We start from the raw sequence: 25,334 nt of genomic DNA, 5'->3' as shown, positions 1-25,334 counted from the left end.
CCAGCACTATGTCAATGTTCCTCCTTGTGTCTGAATCACTGGGGAAAAGGAGGAACCATAAAACCTTGGGCCTACCTTTGCCCTTCAGGACATCAGGGAGATACGAGGGAGGCAATCCCCACAGGATGGGAGCTGGCACACAGGCCCTGCAATACATTCTGCCTGTCGCTCAGATGGCCACCACATTATCCTAGAGAGCAGCCATGTAAGAGCCCAATGTAATGAGGATAAAGAGGTAGGAGAGAGCATTGAAAGGAAGGCTACAAAGACAGTGAAGGGCCTAGAGGATAAGCCTTATGAGAAACAGCTGAGGTCACTTGGACTGTTCAGTCTGTAGGAGACAGGGAATACCTCATCAGGATCTACAACTTCCTCATGAGGGGAAGTGGAAGGGCAGCACTGATCTCTTCTCTCTGGTGACCAGTGACAGGACTCGATGAAATGGCCTGAAGCTGAATCAGGGGAGGTTTAGGTTGGATGTTAGGAAAATGTTCTTTACCCAGACGGTGGTTGGGCAATGGAAGAGGCTCCTCCCCAGGGACGTGGTCACAGCACCGAGCCTGACAGAGTTCAAGAAGCATTTGGACAGTACCCTCCGGCACATGGTGTGATTATTGGGGTGTTTTGTGCAGGGCCAGGAGTTGGACTCCAGCTGAGGATACTGTATGATGGTAAGATTCCTACAAGCACAGGAGCTGCAGCACAACAACCACTTCCAAAGTAACTGAGGTAAGACGGACAGCAGGGAGAGATCAGAAGGTAACTACTGGTGAAGCTGGGCAGCTGAAGCAAGATTGGCTCTGATGAGCACAAACCAGGGGAGCAGAGGAATCTCTCCAGGCATCACTTAGAGCAACCATGTGAGGCACTGGACACACCCCTGCCCCACCCTCCTGCCTGTAGCTTATCACTGCACCTCAAGGTCAGAGAAAGGAGAAAAGCAAAAGGCAAACACCAGTAGCTCTGGACTGATCTATTTATTCAACTTTTGCTATTGTTTCATGAAGTGGAAAGATCCAGAAACATGGAGACCTCGGAGCAGGCACAGCCACGCAGAGGAAATGAGAAGTAGCAGCTGGCAGAACCACGGGAGCACCTTCCTGCCACAGCTCCCCTCGCCCTGGGTGTGAGCAGCCCATGACCAAAGATGGAAGTCCTTCACACCCAGAAAAGGAGGGTGCTGAGCCGTTCTGAGCCTTGAAGAGGGTTCTGAACATCCTGAAATGCAGGAAAAGCTTCCCTCTCGCTGTCTCAGCTCCCTCATCCCCACTACAGCCACCCACTGAGGCTTGTCATGTTCTAGCTGGGGGAACGAAGGAGGGCAACAATGGATGGAGGGAGAGACTCTTACCTCCCTTTGCTTCCCCACCCCAGCCTTTTCCCTGCTCCACTCAGACCTGAAAAGCCATGGCTCTCCTGCACATCCTACAACAGAAACACAAGGAGCTTTTCTCCGCCTCTCAATTCACCACCCTCCAGGCTCCAGCAGGGACTGCGTGGAAATGGCGATATTCCTGTATTGTCTGGATCAACAGTACGGATAAGCTCAAAGAGGGCAAGAGAGGATGGCATGGGAGGATGAGGCGGGAATGCTTTGTTTCGTCCTGGTTCCAGTGCAGCCCACCCCCTCTCTCGATCGCAATGCCCTCCAGCTCGGACATGCAAGGAGGCATTGGAAAGGGAGGGGACCTGGATTGCTTATGAATTTTGTTTCCCCTATCAAGGGGACAGCACAGTCCCTCGAGCATGCCTGGCTGTGACGGAGCTCCCTGGAGTAACCTTTATTCCAGTGTGTCGCAAGCATGTATTTCACGGATGGTTACACTGCATCATTATCACCAGACGTTCATTTGACCAAAATAATGTTATTAGCATCGTCAGGTCCATTTTCCCCCACACAATTTCTCCCTCCCCAGTACACATACAATCCCTCCAACCCCCAGGCCCCTGCCATCTACACAGGGCACACCCCTCCCCAGCACAAAATCTCATGATGTGTGACACAATGTCCAGGAAAAGAGAACGGCAAGAGGGGCTGGCGAAATGGATGGACGTGCCTTTGGCAAGTACTGCGTTCCTTACCCTCTGCCAGCGTTTACCAACCACACAGACACACAAAGATGCACAGGCAAAAATCGAAATTAAATCACCGACTATCCAAGGTACACGACTACGGGTGTACGCGTGTGCCCAAGCTGCGGTCACAGTCCTATCGGGAGCCCAAATCTGTGCGCCATGAAGTAAAGGTCATCGTGCCACTGTTGTGATGCACTAAAAAAAAGCCGCAGAGCCATCAGGATGTAACACAGAATTTTCTCGTCAAGGGATGAGAAACCTTCGGGGGAGTGGGGGCTGGGAGGAGGAAAGCGGGTGTGCGGATGGGGGGGATGGGGGAAAATGGCAGAAAATGGGGAGGAAAATGAAGAATACAAAGCTCCACTTCGCTAATCCAAGATAGACAATCCATCCCTTCCCCCCTCTCTACGCCCTCCCTCCCTCCGAAATGTTGGTGCAGATGGATTTCTGTATCTTGGTTTTGCAGCAGTGGGTCTAATGACTCCCATACCAAACCCCCTCACGATGATAACCCCTCCCACTATTTTTTTTTAGACCCGGCTGAAGAATAATGTGTTTTTAGAGATAATGGGTTTTATAAAAAGAAAAGAAAAAGGGATGCAGCGCAGACATTATGCGAATAAGCTGCTCCCCGCATCACCCCCATCTTCTCCCAACCACACATTCTGATTTCATCCCCTCCCGTCATTCTCCAGCCTTCCCCCATCAGCTCCCCCAAGGAAAGGAAAAAACCCACAGCGCGATCCGGGTAGCCGATCTCAAAATCCCAAGCACTAATCTGCTTGAATTTGTTCTTCCCCTTATATAAGCAGCAGCACGTCAACATGTTCAGTGGAAACGCAGCGTAAAATGAGGCCAGGCTACAGCCATGAACAGGGGTGATATCGGCAGATATCGCTTCTATCGAGAAGCCATCGCCGCCAGGTTGATGAAATCAAGTGTTGGGCTTCCAGCCGTTCCCTTGCTTTATTTATTTATTTTTCAATGCTTACTCTAATTTTACTTTGTTTCATTTTGGTTTCGCTCTACTTCATTTTTGAAAGGACAAAAGTAAAATAAATAATTAAAAGCCTAGAGACATACCCCACCAGAAGGTGCCCGAATGCTCCAGAAAGAGAATCCTCACCTCCTAACTTTGGGGTTTGGGTTTGGTTTTTTTTTTTTAATAAATAAATACAGTCCTGTTGCTCACATTATCCCCAAACTTCCAGTGTTCCCAGCTGCACCTCCCTACTCCCGAAAACCAGACACTTTGTTAGCGAGAGATAAAGGTTTAAGAAAGTGCTGAAAAGAAACTGATAGAGAAATGGAAAATTATGTCTATACAATAATCCAGTTCATTCAGCTGATAAAGTGCGTTCAGTCGCAAACCCACGAGCAATAATCTCTGCAACCTCCTCCCCCCAAAATACTACTAACCCTTATATAAACTTGCTAAACGTAACACTGATGACCATTTCAAATGAAACCAGTGACAGACGTAACACCTTTCTGGTTAACGCTATAATTAATAACTGACCGTATCATCACGGCAAACAAAACCTTTTGTGATCAAATTTTCCCCCACCTACTCAACGTTTCTCTTAGACTTTTCACCAGTCTAGTTAAGAGTTCACCCCTCAAAAAATAGCCCCTCAAAATTTGCAATAAGGAGGTATTGGTGAGCGGTTATTTCAATATTCACCTTTTTAGGAGGGCTGTGTGCTTATCTCAGAACAATTACGGGTAATAAAAATACAGGAGGGACAAATAATTTTAGAAAAAAACAAAATAATTTCTTAAAACTATTTGCAACGAAGTGTTGAACAGTTTGACCACAGAAAGGTGGAACGAGAGCTCGGAAAAGCAAAAAGCTGAAAGTGTGCTTTTTATAAACGATTCAGTGTTTTTAGCCCTGTTCTGCCTCCCCAATCCTTTGGTTTTTCTGCCGCTGATCTCATGCCTAATCTTTTTTATTGTTTTCTTTTGAGGGAGGAGGGGCAGAAATCAGGAAGAAAAAAACCTGAAAGTGTTAAATTTTAACAAAATACATTCTTAAAACAGCACTGTTAAATATGTTATTTCGTAGCCACGAAAAATTATCATTAAAATAAATTTAGGAGTAAGCAAAAGACAAGTCACCTGCAAAGCACCAGAGTCGGTGCCCTTAGGTAGGAGAATTACATCACTCCCTGATTCAATGGTGTTTTCTTTTAAATTATAAAGCAGGTGTATTTTTTTTCTTACAGGAAAAAACCCGATAAGAAAAAAACTATAAAGCCGTTATTTCACATAGATTTTGCAGGAAAAAAGCACTGAACCAACCTTTAAGGTCACTGACTGCCTGAAAACCCACAGCAGTCACTCACGGTGGAAGTTTTCAGGCAAGACGGCTACTAAATCATTAATACAAACAAATGGAAGGCGGGGAAGAAAGGCGCTACCGTAATAGATCCGAAGACTTGGAAGAGACAAAAAATATTAAAGAAAAAAACTTTCCTTTTCAGCCTCTCTTCTTTTCTCGTTAGTATTAAAAAAAAAAAAAAAAATCCTTGAGCTTTAGTCAAACAGCAGGCTCACTCTAAGGGTCTCCCTGCTGTAACTCAGCGTAGTGTCTTCTTTTTCGAAAGCCCCCCCACATCAATTTTCCATCGCAAAATGCCCCGCCGCGGGAACTGCGATCTCCCAAAAAGTCTGACCAAAGGAGCCGGAGCGTCCCGAGGGTCGGTGCGCGCCCACTCCGCCCAGGCGGGCAGCGCCCAGCCCCGCCGGGGCAGCAAGGATCGGGGACAGGGATAAAACCATCCGAAACAGTTGTCGTGGGAAGGGTGAGGAGAAACCCGCCCGCGGAGCTCCGGAGCGGCGGCGCCCAGCACTCGCCGGGCGGGCAGCTCCCTCCGATCCGCGCCGTGCCGAGCCGAGCCGAGCCGCCCCCCGCCCGCCGCCCCTCTCACCTCCGCAGCCGGGCGGGCGCCGGCCGCCGCGCCAACTCGCGGCTCGCCTGCGCTGCGGGGCAGGGGGCTCCAGCGTGGCCCCAGCCGCGGGGGCTGCGGGGGTCCCGGGGAAGCCGGGCTGGGCTGGCCGTGCCGAGCCGAGCCGTGCCGGGAGAGCCGCGGGCGGCCGCGGGCGGAGCTGCGCAGGGCTGAGCGCGCCGCGGTGCCGGAGCAGCCCGAGCCCCGCGCACGCCGCCGCCGCCCCCTGCTGCCGCCGCGCCCGCCCGACCGGCCCCGGCTTTTAAAGAGACCGCGGGTCCGCGCCCCGGCCCCCGGCACGGTCCGCCCGGCCCCGACAGCGGGCACGGCCCCGGGCACGGCAGCGGCGCTCCGCCGGGCTGCGCCTCCCGCGCGGCCGCCGCCCCCGCCCTGCGAGGAGCTTCGGCGGCGTTTCGGCCGCCTTCGGCCCATCAGCCCCTTGCTCCTCGAGCGCTCCTTCACCGGGCCGGCACAGCAAGGGCGGATTCTTGCCCCTCTGGTCCCAGCAAGGCGAAGCCGGGCAGACGCGGCTTTTTTTTCCCTTCAGTTTGCTACCAGGAATCAGCCGTCAGAGCAGAGAAAGCGTCTGCCTCAGACAATCACTTTCATGAGTACCCCAAAACCCTTAAAGTTCACAAAGAATTTTACCTTCCAGCTCAGAGTTTGACCCAAACCTGCAGCATATTTCAGGTCAATTTATACACTGCCTCTTTCATTTAAAGCAGCCACTAAGTTTCCATGTAGAAATATCTCAAACTTTTTATCCACTCATTTCCTTACTTCTAAAAGTAGAGACAAGAACCACTGATAGACATTATCGATTATGTTGGGGTCACTATTTCAATCATTTAGAGTGTACATCCTAGATATTGTTATTTATCATTTTATCACCATTAGTACAACAGCAAATGTACTGCGGGGAACATGTATGTAACGATTTTTAACGTGGTATCGTGCTAAAACTCCACCTCTAAGAGGACTAGCAGACAGGCACATTATGCACATGAGGTGCACACAAACCCAAAAGTGAGGAATCAAACTATCTGCCCCTCTCTCCAGACTATATGGTCTTGTAAAATTTGTGTATGGTGCTCATGCTGCAACACCAGACACTTAGGAATATATTTGCCTTAGGGACAGACTGCAAAGCTATTTGTCTTTCCTTCCCCCTCTGATCACGTATCCAAAGGTTTTTGTCTTTTTCTATGTTTTGCATAGCAGGCAGCCTACCCACAGTACTCAATAAATAATAAATAATTATTATTTTATACAGTATGTATTGATCACCTTCCTACTATCAAAATGCAGCTGCGTCTGAGGGGGATAATAGCCACATAGAAACACTAAATAATAGTTACAAGAAGTATGAGGAGCCCCTTGGGAAGTTTCTCTGGAAAACACAGTCCTTCACACACCCTAACAAATTCATGTACATGCACAGAAAAGATGATAGAGACCTATTTCAACAAGGTGACAATGGTTCAGCAAAAAGGCATATTCCAAACCCAAAATAAGCATCCCAAGAGCTAGATTTTATCCCTTTATATGTTTGTGCAAAGGCAGGTTATTGTTGATTGTTTTTAACATGTTTTATATGGACAACATCACAGTAAGAACTATCAATCCCTCCTTAGGGCATGGGGTTAGATCCTAGTTTCAATTACTGTGAAGAAAATCAGGTATTACTTCATTTACTTCAGTAGTTAACTAGTTAAAAAGTGCATCTGACAATAAAATCTGGCTTCTCATACATTTCTTCACTTGCTGGTAGCTCTGGCAATCTAGCATTTTGTAGTTTGCAGTTAATCAAAGTAATGATTTCTTGAGATTGTCTTCTGAAACTGCACCACCTCTACCCCTTCCCTGTCCAAGGTCTTCTCAGACCATGCACACACATACTTGCATCATATTTTGATCTGGCTGCCTATCAACAGAGTGTCTTCCATGTAAAATCAATGACAACAGCACTGTCTCCACTTCCGATTCCAAATATAAATTATTTGGTTTAGCAGACAGAAAACAGAATGTCCTTTTTGAGAAAAAACAAACTAGTAAGTTTTAACCAGCTTCATCACCAAGGGTAAAGTTAGTCCAAAAATATTTGGGGTAAATAAGCTCGTTTTCATCCTATCCTTTCAACTGGAAAAAGAAAAGCCTAGGACACCCATATATGAAATGTCTAAAATTAGAAAAAGGGAGAGAAGACTTCATCTAACTGAGAAACTTCTATTCAGAGTGCAACATGGAACCAAGGAGGATAACAACTACTCTGGAAAAAAATCTTAGAGTGCCTAACTCGGACACATAGACCTGTACTTCTGAAAAATTGTTACAGTTAGGCACCAAAATAGCAGACATCATTTTATAAATAGGCACAGTACAGTGAGAAAATATTAGAAGGGAAGGGAAGTTTTGTTAAGGTTGCAAGGTACATCTTTGCTGGGGTGTGAAGCAAAACAGAGACAAGAGGAAAGCAGTGCAACATGAGAAGTTCTTTGTCCAGCAAGCAGTGCTATAATTGCTCAACAAGAGAGTGGATTTTTCTGATTGATTCCTCTAATTCTCTCTTTCTCATCTCTCATTCTAGCCGTGCAGTTTGCAAATAAGTTGTCTGGAGATGAAAAACAAAAACATGATTCCTACAGTGAGGTTTGTACTAGAACCCACTAATTCTACTCATCTCTCCAGTATATGTCACTGGCATTGTGGTAAGACTTTTCATGCTCTAAAGTGTTTTGTACCCATCTAGAAGATAATTAGATACATCAGATTTTTTCAGTGTCTTCATTAAGAAAATAGCCAATTTCCTTTCCAAAGGGCCTTAAAAATTAGCAGTGACATAGATTTATAGACCGAGGCACCTGACAATTCCCTCCCAACACCACAGAGAGAAGAGGCAAAGGCAAGAGCACACATTCATAGAAATGCCATTCATCTTCTTTTGCTTGTTCCCTTTAGAATAAATTTCCACAAGTTTTTTTACCAAGCCAATGGGCTTTTTAGAACTGAAAGACAAAATGCTGTCATAAACTGGGGCAATTCAGTCAGCGCAATTTCAATAAATTGCTATGTGGGACTGCTCATCTTCAAGGTACTTGTTGTGCTCTGAGATCTGGGCTTGCTAATTCAGGGCAGCAGCTGTAGTAGGCACCACACACAGCTTTTGCTTAGGTCTTGCTAGAGCAGCGAGCTGGCTCACAGGGAGAACCCATCTCCCTGATGCCACAGAAAGTGCTCATGCCATTCTAAGCAGTTTCTGCTCCCCCCCTTTCCTGTTGAGGGGTGATGAGAGAGAGGGATCAGACTAGATCTTCCTAGAAAATACTCTGGAGACAGAAGCTAGAGGCATCATCCATCATGCCAGGATGTCCAAATGCTGCACCACAAGATCAAGACGAATCATTCTAAACAAATGCCCTGAGTATGACAGCAGGGGATAGGAAAAGGGGCTGCACTGCAATGTTGACACATAGAGTATATAATCTCCTGGTATTCCTCCTTAGATTCTCTAAATGGCATTCACCAAATCTTGAAATTAAGTGTTTGCATGGTACAGTTTAATGGAAATGAAGCTCAAGGGGAATTTGCTGTTGAAGCAGTGGCAGGGAAATCTGTGCAACATGGCAAGAATGCAATTTATCTCTGGCTTTTTTTTTTTTTTTTTCCCTTTTGGCCATGTTAGCATTTTCAGTGTCTTTTTGCCCAGAAGTTAAGACCCAAGGTGAATTTACAAGCTGCAGTCCAAATTGTGATCAGATCTTCTTGGGTTGTGCCAAACAAAGCTGATCTTATCTCGCTGGTGACCTTATTCTACTTGAGAAAGCAAAACTCATTACAATAATGAGAAATAACAGAGATGGGGGAAAGTAATCATGACAGTGCTTGGTCAGAACTCCCTTTACCATCATTTCAGAGGATTAGTTCTAAGCTCTTCTGCAAACACCATTTTTAACTCCAGCTGGAGGTTCAACCTCCAAAGTTAGTCTGACCACTTGCAGGACATTGCCATTTATTCTTTATGCACGGGCTTTTTCCTCCTCCAAGCATGTCCTGTTGCATTTATTTAATAGAAACTGCACACACTATGTACAGGAAATCATTTTCTGAGCACCATTTTGTTTGGGTGTACAGGGGACAGAAACTATACAGGACACAACTTTGAGTGTGTGGAAGTGTATGAATGAACAAAAAAACCTTGCTGTGTGTAGCCAAGAATGTAAGGGTGAACCCATTCAGGTGAAAGGATTCCTTGTGAGAACAGTGCCTGAGAGAGATTAAATAAGTTATATGTGTGTAAATGCTGCAAGAGCAAATTCCAGACAAGTCATGTCAGGGAAAAAAGTATATTTCATTGCATCAACTGATTTGGGGAAAGAAATTATGCAAGCCCTTCTTAAAGTTTCGTACACTGTTTTCCACCATCCTTAAGAGCATCATTGTAAGAGGATGCATTGTATGTGAGTACTTACACATAAGCATTAACAACAACAGATGAGCCATGTGGGTGCACGCTCAGTTCTGCAAGGGAGAATAAAATAAAAGCTGTACATTCTTCAAGCCAGCAATACAAAATTTCACGGTTGTCACATTGACTTTGTGACCTCCCCTACCAGATATTAGACATATATCTACATCTCCTCCTAAGACAGACTACATCCATTGCCATCTCCCATTGTCAACAAACCTGCTGTGACCCTGACTCAGTGCAGGCCAAAAGGAAGAGAATCACTTCCTATGGGCAGCAGGTAGCATCCAGTGAAATGGCCAAAACCAAAGCCACAGTTCAGAGTTAAAGCACAGCCTTCCAACAAGTATTTCTACCAGTTCTGAACTCCATCCTTTCTTGCTTCTTCTATCTTATAACTTCATGGCCTCACTCCAGTTTCCATGATGTCATCTAGCCCCTCACCTGCAGTAAGACTCAGTAGAACTTTTTTGCTTACTACCCCTTCCACTTGAACTCTGTCTCCTCTCCTTGTTTCTGAATCCTCAGATGGAGTCATGAAAATTAACCAGTGACATCACAGTGTGCTTCTCTTTCATTAGATATCATGTCATACCTGCATGTCCATCAGCAGGGCTGGGTAAGAATAGGAATTGATGAGAACTAAAAGAGGAAGAGCTAGAGAGACATGCAATCAGAAAAACTGGATTTAACATGAGTGAAAGATAAATCTCTCTTTAACAAAATGCTAATGTAATGCATTCACAGGAGCTACTCCTTGAAGAACTTCAGCAGCTCCTCAAGGAAGATTAAATATTACTTCTCTTTTGCCTTTGACCTTTTCAGTGACCCTGAAGTACAAACACCTTGATTGCTCAAGATCATTGGTACTAGATAGAGACATTTCCTGCTATATCCACTAGTTAACACTCCACACAATGTTGGAAACACAGTTTGGGAATTTGTATCTGGCACTGCAGTCTTTAGAACCAACCCCTAGCAGTCTCATGTGAAACACTTACCTGTAGCTGGCCACTTATCCACACAAGACAGAAACCCTTCCTGGCCAACAGGAGCAGGTGGAATAAAGACATCAGTGCAGAACAACAGCACTGGGCCATGACAAGACAGACTGCCCACTCTTTCTCTCAAAAAGCAGACCCCTCAGGCTGACTGCAGCACCCATCTCATGTCTGAGTTAAGTGTAGATTCCCCTGCAACCTTTCTTTTATCCCATGAGCTCCTGAAAGGTGTTTGCAGCATCATGTTATAAGTAATTAATCAGTTGGGAAGCTCTCAGGATAAGGAACAACTGCTGCAACCAGTGCCTTTCCAATGGCTCAGTTATCTCATTTTAAAACCTTATGCACTATTTTGGATAAACATGATAAAAATGGAACAGCTGTTATTTTCTCTGCTGACATGGCAGACAAACAGAATGCATTCAAAACATCATTCTATCTGTAGGGGGAAGTACTCCTCACCCACAATCAGATGCCAATAAATGTCTTTTTTTGGCATGAATCTATAATGTGAAGATTTGAGGTGAGATGAGACACCCCAAATAGGACTCCAATAAAACCAGGGCAAGGGGGGGAAATTCTCTTCCTGCTGCTATAAAACAGCGGGCACTGGGAATTTTGCAGCTTCAACAAATTCTTCAAGGAACCAAAAAGAGTAAAACATACCTTCTTCTCACTTAGCAAACACTATTTTTGACAAAAGCCTTTAGCTTCTGTTTGGTGATTGGCGTGGCGTATCTCCAGGGCAAGCCTAAAGCATTGCTTTTGACCTTTAGAGCACTATATGCCTCTTCTTCAAAATTAATAGGCATTAGGTATCCATGCTACTTAAGCACTCTCTGAAAATCCTACTGAGTACCCATCTAGGAAAATCCAACCCTCACCACCTTGGATCTCATCACATCTTTTCTCAAAGGAGGTTAAGCCAACACTGGCTCCCGGGCACAAAAGGAGGTCTATCATGAACTAGCAGCCAGGACTCTGCCCTGCACTGCTTGCAGGGCTGTGCCCCCCTGCATGTCTCCCCTCCACACCTGGTGAAAGGTTTGACTGATGCTGTGAGGCTGGCAGCAGGCGTGTGTTGCCCAGTTACAGGTTCTGCACTCATCACTCTGTATTAAGGCATATTCTTGCACTTCCTGGGCTCAGTCTAGGCTTTAAGACAGGACAGTTGAAAAGCTAGACAAATGCATATATTCAAAAAAAGGGACAGCAAAAAAAAAAAAAAATGGAGAGCAGTTCCCCTTCTATAGCCTGGCCCCTGTGTCCCAGAGCAAATACAAACCTTGCTTTAGGGCACTATATAAATTGGTATTATAAATTCAGATGGTGCACCAGGGAGTGCCTCATTCTGTATGATTGGAGTCATTCTCAGGAGCAGTTCAGGCACTCAGCCTGCCACATGCGACTGCTGCCCCAAGGGCTGCCATTACAGATGCATTATTACAAAGCGCTGCAATAAAGCATGAACTAAAACAACTTCATTGAAATGAAGATTAATACTGAACATGTGTTCACCTCCTTACACTCAGAAGGAACAGTCCAGCAAACACAAGCACCACAGTGCTGGGGCTGATGGGCTAGGGGAGCAATGTGCTGGCCAACCACCGCTATCGCTGAAGGCAAGCAATACATTTCCATAGCAGCTTTTAAGTGTCCACGGATAGATTTAATGCAGCAGCTGTGAAGCAGAGAGTAAGGCAAGCAAAATATGTAGAGTGCTGAAATATGCAGAAAAGTGAGCTGTGTTTGGAGCAGAAAACAGAGAGGGATGCTTCAACCCTAGGGAAGAAATACCATTCACTGCAGAATGATCCATGCCTTTCGTTATCACAGACTTCAATGGATATTGATGGATGTTCTCAGCACTTCAAAGTGTTGTACCCACATGAGACTTAGAGGTGAGAAAGATCAGCTAAGGTGATAGTTCTTCCATTCCACTCACAATCAGAACAAAATTATTCCCCATGATCTATTTATTGGTGCCATTGTCACCTCTTAAACTCTCCTATGCCATACTACACTCACTACCTCCCCCTTCTGATGCCCTTTGAGAGCCTCATAAATTTCACCATTGACAGAAACTGAGGGCCATTACATCTATATATTTCCTGCTCATATTAAACTCATGATAGCCTGTTATGGTTTAATGGCCCAACTTTTATGCTTCCTTTTCCTGATGTAAGTTTTTCACTCTTCCTTTCCTTCCAATCTTTGTAAGGCTCCTAGCAAAACTAGCTAGGACCACCAACTACACATCCTAGTGGATTCATTCCTTCATTCTAGTAACCAAATTGGACCTGAACTTGTAATAGTAAGTACAAAGGGGTCTAGAATAGACACAATCCATGACCCCCAGAAGAAGTGACTTAGTTCTGGAAGTACTCCTAGAACCTTTTGAAATCTCTGAAACATGACTTGATATGAAGGCATTGAAAAGAGCACAAGATCATCTTCTTACTAATGGGAAAAAAAACCTACATGGGGAGGGGCAGATGGCATTTCACAAGAGGGAAAAAAAAAAAAGCATTAGTTGCTATATTACACCTCCAAAATAACAGATTCATGATTAATCTGCCTGACGGTATTTTGCACTTTCAGGAGAAAGCAACAATCTTCTCTGAGGGCACACCCCACAGAAGAGAGGCTCTGACCCTTGGGAATCAACTACATGCAAAGGCCTTTATTTATCATTTAGCAGTGTTTAAGACCTCATAGATGATCTGTCTTTGGAATAACACCCAGATAGGCACATTGTAATGAATGACAGGTAGCTGGAAAGAAAAAAAAAAAAAAAAAAAAAAAAAAAAAAAAAAAAAAAAAGAGAGTCATGCATCTCTGTATATGGGCTGGAAGTGAATGTGGGGGAAAGCACTAATAAGAGAACAGATGCCCTCGTGATTCTGGCATCTACACTGATTTCTGCTTCTGGAATGAAAAATATGTCATAAAAATAAATGAACTAACATCAAATATTCAAATTTTGGGGAAAAAAAAGACTGAAGGCGATACGTAAATACACAGTAAACGAGCAAAAGCTCCTGTTAGCAGGTTTGTCTTTCCTCCCCAGGTTGATAAGCACTGCACCAATGCAACTGAGAGAGAATGAAATCTGCTGCATGCAAACAATTTCTAACAGAGCTAAAACTCTGCACTGAACATGGATGAGGAAAGGCTGGGCAGCTGCCTTTAGACAAGGCTGCCATGTCACTGCCTGTTCAAAGGGCAGTACTGTAAAGCAACAGGTTTGGATTATATTATTTCACAGCAAGGTGCCATCCATTCCTCCTTGCACTGCAATTTTATATCCCAAAAATAGAGCGGCCTTCACAGCCCTCCCACAGTGTACTTCTCACACCACGACAAATACAGCTCGATATCTGTCCATTGTCATCAATATTCCCCTGACTGAAGATGACTTAATAAAACATTCTTAGAAGCCAGTCAACAAGGCTTACAATTAAAAGGGAGCCATTGTTAAGCTCCAGTGAATTATTGTTTTACTCATTTCTCCACACTTCTACTAAACCAAACATAACACTTCCTCCCAGGATGGACCTATGCTATGTCTAGCTCTGAATGGAGAACTCTAGACCGCTAAAGGGACAGAACTTCTTCTATGATCTTAAAACACAGCTTCAAAGACTACAAATCTCCTAGATTTAGACCATGTGTAGAAGCCAACCAAGATCCATATGCTGATGAGTCAGTGCCTTCATAGACCTCATTCACATCACACAGAAAGATGCATGAATCCTCACACAAGCTTCCTATGAAATGACCATTACATTTCTCTAACAAGCAGATTCGTGCTGGGCAAAATGTCATTTGGATACCTGCACTCAGAGCTGGAGGCACTGAAGCTTTCTACCCATCAAACCTAGGGTCAGGATTTGAACTGCAATAAAATAATTGGCGTACCTGTTTAAAAGATGAGGCAGTGCCTCTCAGCATTGGCCTAGAGTACAAAGACAGAATCCTCCAACAGGAACTAATCCTTCAGCTGAAGGAAGAAATAGTCAGAAGACCCACTGGGTCTGCAGTTGCTACATGTCATATTACCATCCTAATAAACAAGAAGGTTTCCAACAGACTCTAATTAACTAAGTTTTGCTTAGCCCAGTGCTGTCTCAGCAAGAGGCTCCAGGGCTTAAGTCAATGGGACTCTCATAACCCAGACACAGGCAAGTGTCAGTCAAAGATGAACTGCAGTGTCTGGAAAAAACTGTGCTCCACTAGCTGCAAGGAGTCACAGTGATGATATGCAGCATGCTTACGATCACCCCATGCACAGGCAAATCCAGAACAGATGAATCCATCACAGGCAAATCCAGAACAGATGACTCCATCCTACCCCATGCAGCTACAAACCACAGCTGGCTGTTGAGATACTGGCCTGCAGACAGAAGACATTGATTATCTTGTCCCTTTTTGGCAGGCACAATCTGAGAACAACAGTTCAACCTGCTTGTGGTATTACTGATCATCACTGCAGAAAGGGCCATGTCATCTCTGATTTCATCACAATATCTGCAAGAATCATGCAAAAAGTGCTGCTGAATCAGAAGTAAATTATTCTATGTTTTGTGCAAGATAAAGTTTTACTGGGCATATAAGTGTAACTCCAGAAATCTTTTAAACAAGGAAGTGTTACAATCCCCTGTGTAAATGCTGGCTTCAGAATAGGAGGTGCCTTTTCTTGTTTTCCTTGCTTTAAGCTCCCTCCAAAATGATGCAACCTGACTTGTGAAAAGTTATCTTATAAAGAAACAATGAATTTATACCGGCATATCAATTTAAGTTCACACTTACATGTACCAGTGTCACTTCTCCAGGCAAAAACATATTAGATAAAGGACTTTCATAGCATTATCAACAGCAAAAAGGAAAGAAGCTACATCAGATACCAGCACTGACAGAGAATTGAGGTCATCTCCCAGGTCTTGTCTCCTACCTCCGGAAGAAACCATGGTTTGGTGTCAAGCTGAAATGACTGAGAGATGGAACTTGATGGTCCAGACACCTGCAGCCACGTCTACAAACCAGTCTCCTCCTTCATACCTCATCTTATCCAATTTTAAAATGAAAAGCCGCTCTCCAACCACCTACCATATCTTTTACAAAAGTTAAATAGTTAACACTAAAGATACCTACTATAAACAAAAATAATGGAAGGCTGTACATGAAAAATCTTGAGGAGATAGATGAGTTACAGCCCCGACAGCAGTTTTTTTAGGTTTGGGTTGGTTTTTTTTTCAAATTTTTGAGGACAGAAATCTGGCTAAATCCCATCTTTAAAGACCTTCAATATTAACAGAAGTTTCCCTATGTAAAACATTCAGAATTATTCTTTCCTTCTTCCTCTGTGTTAGGAAAAAAAATAAGCCAAAAAAACCTCTTGCAAGGGGTTATGATGCATCTTTAATGACAGAGCTGAGAGAAGTGCCTGCCATACAAAGGAGCTAATCAGTCAATCAAGAGCCAGCTCACCAGACAGAAGCCGTCAGTGCCTAACTGCTCTGTCTCCACCTGTCCAGGGAAACAACAAAACACCATGGTACATGCCTGACAATTGAGTGCAAAATAGCACACATATTTATCTATTTCTAAGCATCAAAGCGGCTAGTTTTTGCTTCAAAATAATATTTTCAGGAATAGCAAACCCAGCAACACACATGTACCGGTGTGCATTTGAAATAAGGCTAGTGACTCACTTTCTCTTTGAAAACAGCAGCAATCCTTAAAAAAACAGAAGGGCAGTAGGTGAGAATTGCTGTAATTAGGCCAGCTGGAAAATCATCTGCCATGAGCTTGGCCTCTAGATCAGTTAAGTGAAGAATTGTAGTTTGAAGAAGGAAATACATCTCTTAAAACCAAAACAGGAAGGGCCATAGAAGCTGTGTGGTTTTGTATTAGTGGCAGCATAAAGGTCATCATTTTTATTTCCTGGGTTCAATATTGGCCGATACAAACCACATTATCCTTGCCTGCCTCAGTTTCCCCAGCTAGACAAGGATAATGAAGTCTACATACGTTATAAAGGAATGATAGATTTTGCAGCTGACTTTATTTTTATTAATATTCACAAAGTGCGTGGAAACCCTTGCATGAAAAGTGCTGCCCGAGTCCTGACTGTTGAACCTGCCATTTTGCTGAGTGCTCTTGTGAAAAAACTTCGATTTTTTTTTTTTTTTTTTTTTTTTACAATTCTCTTCAGACTACTAAGTGTTTGGGAAGTGCTTGGCATACAAAGACTTTATAAGAGCGGCAAGGGGCTTGAAATAACCCGTTCGTTATCCCGCGGCGGCGTGAGGGCGATCGCGGCGCGGTGCCGCTCTCCAGGGTGCTGAAAGCCCGGGGGCCGGCCCGCCGCAGCCCCTGCGCGGCCGCGATGCCCGGGCGGCTCTCACCCGGGCTCCCACCTGTGCCCTTCCCTTGGCCGCACCCCCCGGGCGGGCTCTCACCTGTGTGCCACCTCTGCTCTCACCTGTGCTCCCACCTGTGCTCTCCCCGTGGCCGCACCCCCGGGCGGGCTCTCACCTGTGCTCCCACCTGTGCTCCCACCTGTGCTCTCCCCGTGGCCGCACCCCCGGGCGGGCTCTCACCCGCGCCCAGCCCGCGCACGGAACCAGCCCGGTGCGAGCAGCGGGCTGGGCTGCGCGGCTGCAATGCCGATCATTGCAGCGTTTCCTTGGACTATTTCAGCACACAGACCCGAGCTCCCAGCCTAGATGCTGCCGCCCTTGCTTACTGGCCTGATGCTTCCTGAAGGGAGGCGGGTTGGGTCACAAGTGATCTGTGATCGCACAGTATGAGCGTCTTTCCTTATGTTTTAGTCACAAGCAGGTCTGTGTGTGCAATGGGTCTAAACCTTTCTGCGTACAGAAGTCTTCTGTGGAGCACTCTAAACTCAAATTTCTGCACCCTGAAGCACGACCTGACTTCAAGCAGTCTGTTGCTCATCTCTTCCTATGACAGGGAAAGGCAAGAGGAATAGCTACAGACTATGGGTTACAAAATCAATTAAATAATACTTGGAGGGTAACCTGCCTGCAGCTTACCTGCCTTTATCTTTTTATTCTGGGTCACCACCTATCTAGTTATTTTTATGCCGACAGGGGTCTTGGCCAGCAGCAAGCCTCAGAGCACTGTGCAACTGTTCTGAGTACTCTAAAAAACTGGGGGAAAACACATCTGTCATGGTTTAACCCCAGCCAGCAACCAGGCACCACACAGCCACTCACTCCCCCACCAGCAGGATTGGGCAGAGAATCAGAACGGTAAAAGCTGGAAAACTCATGTGTTGAGATAAAGGCAGTTTAAGTGAGTAAAACAAAAGCCACACATGTAAGCAAAGCAAAACAAGGAATAGATTCACTGCTTCCCATGGCAGGCAGGTGTTTAGCATCTTCAGGAGAGCAGGGCCCCATCACATGTAACAGTGACTCGGGAAGACAAACACCATCACTCCAAACATCCCTCCCCTCCTCCTGCTTCCCCTCACTTTCTATACTGAGCATGATGTCACACGGTGTGGAATATCCCTTTGGTCAGTTTGGGTCACCTGTCCTGGCTGAGTCTCCTCACAATATCCCCTGCATGCCCAACTTCCTCACCAGCTTAGCAGTACAGACAGCAGAAAAGGCCTTGGCTCTGTGTAAACTCTGCTCAGCAATAACAAAAACATTTCTCTATGATCAAAAACATCCCTCTATTATCAGCCCTGTGTTCAGCACAAATCCAGAACACAGCCCCATACCAGCTGCTGCGAAGATCATTTACTCCAGCCCAAACCAGCACATCTCATCTCTTTCATCAAAAACAACACTTTAATGAAAGGAAGAGCACGTTTTCCATGTGTACTCCACTGGTAGGGCTCACATAACAGGAAACCTTACCTGATAGGAAATCCTACTGGCAGCCAGGAGGAAGAGGGGACAGACCAGCTGCCTAGCATACAATATGCAGGAACAAACCTGATATTTTGTTCATGAAATATACAGCGATTGGCCCCTCGTTCTGCACTTATCATGAGTAAAGGCAGCAGTGAGGGGAAATGCCCTGTTTTCCAGTAGGTCTTTTGAGGCTCATTAAATTACCCATTGTTTTCTAACCTGGATATTTATGCCCTTTCCTTGTGAAAAAGGACAGCAACTAAAACTGTAATCCCCAATGCAAGGAACAAACCAAACTGCCCCAATCTTATATTTTTCTCAGGGACCATTTCCAGGTGTGATAAGGTAGCTGGGAAAATACTTCTCAGAGTCACAGATATATATTAGACTAAATTAATTCATGTTTTTAAGGCTCAGGTATTATAAGAATGCAAGTCATAGAAAAAGCTTATAAAAAAAATTAAATAAAGGGTCCTAAGTGCCTACCTCTAATCTTCAGAACTCTCAGGATGGGGAAGAGAGATAAATAAACCCATACTTGCTCCGAGGGTTAACTCACTGTCATGGCTAAAATCCAAATTGAGTAATTACATTCCGTCTCCTGAGTGTGCCCTTGAAGTTTCTGCTAAGCATGTGACTTCCCTTCACTTCCTGTTGCCAAGTTTTGTTACGTGTGCCTGAGGATCATCTGCACCCACCCATCTGACCTGACACTCTGCAGGAAGAGGAAGGTTTTGTTCATTCCCCACCCTGCAATTTTTTGATGAAAAGTCTTGTTGCATTATCATACCTCATGTGACTTCCAAAGGCTTTTTGCTGGGGCTGCTTCACTATCAGCAGCAATACCATATTTGCTCCATAGCACATTTTATAAATACCTTTTCCCAGTGACAGCTACACCAGGAGTGTGCCAAGCCTCTAATATCCACAGCACAGCTCTTTATACTGCCTTATTTAACAGATGCTGAAAAGGCTGAGAACATGCTGGCTGTTTGTTTTCAGCATGGGGTTTAAAGTTTGGCATTAGAGTCATTCCCTGTACTACAGCAAGGGCCTTTAAAAACCCCCACAAAAATCTCCTTGTGATACTAACAGAGCCATGAATTGTCTCTTGAAGACACTTTTATACATCTCTTTATTGTATATTTACTTAGGCTTCCTTCTTTACAGCACATTTTTTCCTAACAGGAAACATGTTTTATACCCCTACAACATTACTCCAGAGAAGCCAGGATGAAGCCAGAAGCAGCAAAGGCAGCATCTACTTCTCACAGGCTGCTTGATTTTCCTGGAATTCTTCCTAACATTAGAAATGCTGGAAAGGAGATTTTTAAAATGCTATTGGGACAGAAAGGAAGCAAGAAAACACACACACACACACCGACACACACACAACCCCAAACAAACAAAACAAACCCAAACAAGCAAACAAAAAAAACCCCACCCACATGAAATTGCTTCTCCAAGAGACCTTGCATCCTAAAGGTACACAAGCACCTTATTCAAACTGAAAGGGATTACCATTAGCCACTTGAATATTCAAAAATCTGGTCCCCCAAGTCTCTATTCTCTTTTTTACTTGGCATCTTGGACCCTGCTAGCCAAGATACAGTATCATCTTACAAAACCGAGAGATTCACAGTCAGAAGGCTTCCAAAAGTTCCCAAAATGTACACATTCAAACAGGCTACCTGTATTTCCTGGAAGCTGCAAAGCAAGAGAACTTCATTCTGAAGTTAAATCAATTACCAAGGTTTGGGTTTTTGGTTTTTTAAATATAATATCAAGCAGCAAGTGGGAAAGGTAGATTTTCAGTATCTAAAAAAAATAATAAAAATAATGAAGTTTACTTGTTATAAATGTTTTCCATCTACCCAGTAAGTAACCTCCATTACCAAAGAAGAGGTCTGTCTTGTAACATGACATTCCGAAGTGCTAAAAACCTGAAGCTCCATTTGGCTTTAATAAAAGCTGTGGAGAACAAACCAAAACTTAGACCAGAGCTGTCTGATAGTATTTAGCCATAATGAGGGCAAGAAATTGCCTTCACCCATACCTGAGAAGAGGCCAACTGCCATGTAACTTGGCATCCCAAATGACTTCAAGGTTGAGCTCATGTTCTGGCTACACAGAAGGATGCTCAATGCTCACCTGCTCTTGAAGGAGCAAGATGAGAAAGGCACTTGAAATCCAGCCTTCTGGACATTAGCAGAGCAACAGCTGCAAAATGCCAGTCAAAAAGTTGGAATTAGTTGCAGGCACAGCTACCAAGGAAGGAGCAGCTAGTCCTCTGCTTGGAAGCCTTGGAAGTTTCCAGCTGAAACCAGACAAGGGAGGCACTGTCTGGACTGCTGCGTGTCCATGGTACGCACTCAGTGACTAACCACAGTCAAGAGACACGTAGGCAGCTGACTCCAACACCTCAACAGCAGTTCTACTCCTCTGAATTGCTCCTGCTTTTTTAATAACTTCACTCCAAGGTCAAGATATATGTTTATGTGATCCAGAACCACAGCTGTCACCTGTGAAAATGAAAGCCATCTCCTTAGGGAGCACTGGAAATGCCCCATGCAGTTGAAGTCCTTTGGCAGTGAGAACAGAAATGTTCAACTGTTCTAGAACAATAAATCACAATGACAACACAGACTACATGGAACTTTTTCTCTCCAAGAGAGCATTTTTATGCTTTGCACCTTTTCCTCCTGTTTGTGACGCAGCCCACATTCTGTAATCTCAGTAAATGACCATTTTTCCATGCTTGACTCAGGCTAGCTGCAGAAATGAAAAGGCAGGAGCATCACCCAAAAGTGACATAAGCGAATGAGCCATCTGATGACTACTTACTAAAAGAGACTTAGGAACCCCGTGTTCCCCCCACCCTCCAGTTTGTCACTGGAATGAAGGCTAGGATACTGAGGTCAGAGCGCTGCACACTCCGAGGATTGATGTAAATCCTCTCTTCATACCGGACAGCTCTCCAGCTACTTAAAATGGGCTTCATCCTTGCTTTGGTTCCCTATGCTGTCTCATCTCCTCATTGGACTTTGCTTTGCCTCAGTGAACTCCCATTGTTCACAGCAGAACATGAAGGTTGATGAATTTATCCTCACATTACTCTCTGGAAGGCAGAGAAGTGTCAACTTCTCATCTGCAAAAGGGTGATAATTAAATGCTGAGAGAATAAATGACTCGCACAAGGTCACTTGGGAAGTATGTGGCAGAACTGAAAATTAAATGCAGATCTCCAGAGCTGCAGGTCAAGGCCCAGAACACAAAATCTTTCTGCCCTAGTGGCACAGTGAAGATCAGGTGCCCAGCATACCATAAGACCCTCTGTAGGAATGTGTGTGTCACTGCTACTGACACGTCTTACATGTTGTTTATCTGTAGGAAGATTTTGATACATTTCAAAGAATCGGGTAAGTATCAAAGATTAGGCAAAGAGGAAAGCAACACTACCTGAAAAGTTATTAAAAGCCTTTTCAAAATTTTATAAAAGCAAATATGCCCTGATAGCCTTCTCTTGGGCATATTACTAGACCAGGGCAAAAGCTGACATCAACACTATATTTAATGTGTAGAAATCATAAAATGCAACCATGGATTTATCTTTGTAATTTAACATAAGACTTGTTAACAGATTAAAGATTTTGGTAGTGCTTCAGGTAGTGTCAATAGTTTAATAATTATTTATCTGTACCATCATATCTTACTTGCTGTGCAAACTTCTGCCAAACACACTCTTTTAACCTTCCTTCTTTCATTTGCAGATGCTTCCAGCAGATACATGTAATCAGACTTCCCCCAGTAGGTGTAACAGGTTCCTTCATATCTCTCCCTAAAAAGCTTTTAGCTCTCAGGCTTTCAAAAGAAAATGAGGCACTGGAACAGGTTGCCCAGAGAAGTTGTGGATACCCCATGTCTGGAAGTGTTCAAGGCCAGGTTGGACAGGACTTTGAGCAACCTGATCTATCAGAAAGTACCTCTGCCCATGGCAGGGGGTTGGAACGAGATGATCTTTGAGGTCCCTTCTGATCCAAACCATTCTATGATCTTAACTGGTATGTGGGTCCTCCATCTGCTGCATTTTGAAGCTAGGAGTGACACAAAATTGTCTCTGCAGGGGAAATGCAGGGGTCCTGTAAGACATAAAGCCTCCTTAAGAAACCAGCAAGGTATGAGGAAGATGCCTGGGAAGCAGCACAGAGCTGAGCTGTTATGGAAGTGACACTGGATTGCAGGGCAGGGAGGCACTTCCGAAGGCACTAAGAGAGGAGCACATAAAAAAGGTGAAGAGCTGAGAGAGGAAGAAACTCATTCAAGTGGAGATCTGAACCAGCTAGACACCAGCCCCAGAAATCTTTGATTTCGTAACAACCAGGCAAACCACAACAGTATTCTGTAATTCTTCAACTCTTTGTGCTTCTTTTTAAGAGATACAAGTACCACAATGGATTCTAGTGGCTCTGCTCATCACTAATCCCAGGTGTTTGCCTCAGGTCTGTGATGATTCCTCCTCATGTCTAATGCATGTTGCTACACTGCTTTGGTGCTGTCTGAACTCTCTGTGAAGTCCCAGAGTGGCCTTTGCTCTTCATGTGTGCACAGAAGAAAGCAGATGGGTAAAGCTTAACTCTGACAATCATAATAATAAGGGTATTAATAACAAATCAGACGCTCTCATCACAGTTCTGAAAAGTTGCTACTGATGAGTAAAATTTGTGTTTGTATTCAAAAAACTCAATTACAAATTTGTGACATTAATTCCCTGCTTCACTTGGACAGCTCAGCTTTCCATATTGCAGTCAAGTTTCCACATAATTCTATGGTGTTTAATCAAAAAAAAAATTTGGAAATATTCTAACTAAAATATTTTATTTCAAGGCACATTTCACCATCAAAATAAGTTTGTATTTGTTTTGCATTTTTTTAAAGTAATGTAAGTATTCATGGTCAGAAGTAGTATTTGGAGTAAAGATCAAATGGCTATAAATTATAGCCCAAAGGGAGTTAATAACTGTACTCAATTTTTTCTAGTAAAGTACTGCGGAAAATTTTCACTGTGAAAAAAAAACTCTGAAATAACTGGGGGAAAGAAACAACCAAACATGTTTTTTATGTTCCTCAACTTTTTTTTTGAGTTTTTGCCTAAGCAAAAACATTACTCTTAAGCTCTATTACTCTATAGCGTGTCACCAAATTACACCTTTGGAATTACAACAAGTTAGGATTATCCAAAGGCTTAATTCATCCTAAAGAACATCCCCAGATTACATATCCAACTGTTCTGTAGAAGAACCCAACTTTACCCTCTACTCCTATGGCAATATTGAAGGGTATCCATAGACAAATCTGCTCTACTGCCAGTGAAGAGAAAATTCTGCTGCCCTGTCTTGCTCCTGCATTCACATAGCGATTTTGGTTTTAAAAACAACCCAAACAAACAACAAAAAAAAACTTAAAGTCAACATCCTAAAGCCTTTCTTGCCCTGTTCTTGGAGGATGTATATGCTGGTACATAAGAATAATCTTGAACATTTTTTATTAATATCTCAGCAATACAACACTGTATCCCTAACAGGTCTATCTAACCACTGCCCACTGATTACATCAGTTTACAGTGCCTCTGCAGAGATAACTTCATAGATCTAATACTCCAGAACTGCCAATGGCCCGAAGCTGATCAGTGGATTTGGCTGCTAGAAACAAAGCTGCACACCCCCTTCACAGCCAACATCTCTGCTAATGAAAACGGGAAGGCTCACCAGGCTGCTATCAGTGGGAGACTCACCCCCTCCTTAACAAATATTTCTTAGATGTCTTTCTTTCTCTTCCAAATCCACTGCTCTTAGCCCTAAGAGGCAAATTTCAGTAGGGCACCATGTAATAGCTATCCAAAACAAATAGAAAAAGCTAAACCCCGTAAAATTTGAGCAGCAGCTAGGTCAGGACTACTAACTTCCATGGAAGGAGAAAACTAAAATTACTTTCAGTATTAATAGGGCAACTATGGGACTAAGGACCATTGACAAGGGCTCAGGCACAGCAGATCTCTGTACACAAGCCTCAGATGACAGCTCTGGTTGACCCACTGCCAACACTGCCCCAGTGGATCTTACAGCCAGGGCTGACAATGAAACAGGACAACTCTCCCTCCAGGCTGCTGCACTGTCCTCTGAGAAACACGCCCCACATAATGCACAAGCATTATCAGGAGGGGAGCTGTGGGGGCAGGGCTGAATGCAGACCCCAGAGCCCTCCAGGTCCTGTGCACTGCAGTGTCCTTCTCAGCTCAGACTGGAGATTCCCAAGGGTGTGAAGCAGACCCACAACGCCCTCCCACAGCAGCCTGCATGGAGGCACAGATTTTACACCCATGAATGTACTTAAAATGTGATAAAAGAAAGAGGGAGATGCTGCAGAGGGGGAAAAGAAGTCACATTTCCGTGGAACAATAATTTGAGGGGTCCCACAGGGTCACGTGCATCATTTTCAACCTGGCAACCCCAAACGTGCAAGGCATTGGGTGACTAAGACACAAAATTAGACACATAAAAATTATTAACTTTCAAACCCTGGGGGTTTCTCCCTTTGATGGAAACATCTCTTCCCATTGCTGCAACTTCATCATCTTTGCTTTTGAGGGAAGCAAATTTTGATGACTCCAGCGGAAGAACACCAAACCTTGGATGGGAGTCAGAGCTTTGACATCAAAGTCAGCAATGCCCCTGCAAAATGAGGCGCAACTGAGGAGAACAAGCACAGTCACAGGCCCCTTCTCTTCTGTAATTTTGCTTTCAGCGTGCTCACCCTTCCCAGAGAGGGGGGAAAGGACACAATGACAGCCTCACCACACCTTTGCTGGGATTGGCAGCTTCACACTACGTGAATACCACATTCTTCTCTCCCTGACCTCTCATTTTCCACTCTCTAGTTAACAACATCA

General features: G+C 44.3%; 1 protein-coding gene across 19 annotated transcripts in view; it reads right to left on the bottom strand.

The window, feature by feature from the left end:
• The window catches only part of NRXN3 (neurexin 3), a 961,434-nt gene extending 956,192 nt beyond the window's left edge, over nt 1-5,242 (bottom strand). For 18 of the 19 annotated variants that reach the window (XR_005257043.1, XR_005257044.1, XM_038137596.1 and 15 more), the window contains exon 1: nt 5,010-5,242. The gene's annotated coding sequence lies outside the window, so the exon portion shown is untranslated. Of the gene's footprint in view, nt 1-4,380; nt 4,990-5,009 lie in introns of those variants that run through there. The other variant, XM_038137597.1, reaches the window with a different exon arrangement.
• Between the last annotated feature and the right edge of the window lie 20,092 nt (nt 5,243-25,334).

This window comes from Motacilla alba, chromosome 5 (genome assembly GCF_015832195.1).
Source record: "Motacilla alba alba isolate MOTALB_02 chromosome 5, Motacilla_alba_V1.0_pri, whole genome shotgun sequence".
NCBI classification, from domain to species: Eukaryota; Metazoa; Chordata; class Aves; order Passeriformes; family Motacillidae; genus Motacilla; species Motacilla alba.
Note: the sequence above shows the minus strand (reverse complement) of the source record. Positions and strands in the feature narration are given on the sequence as shown.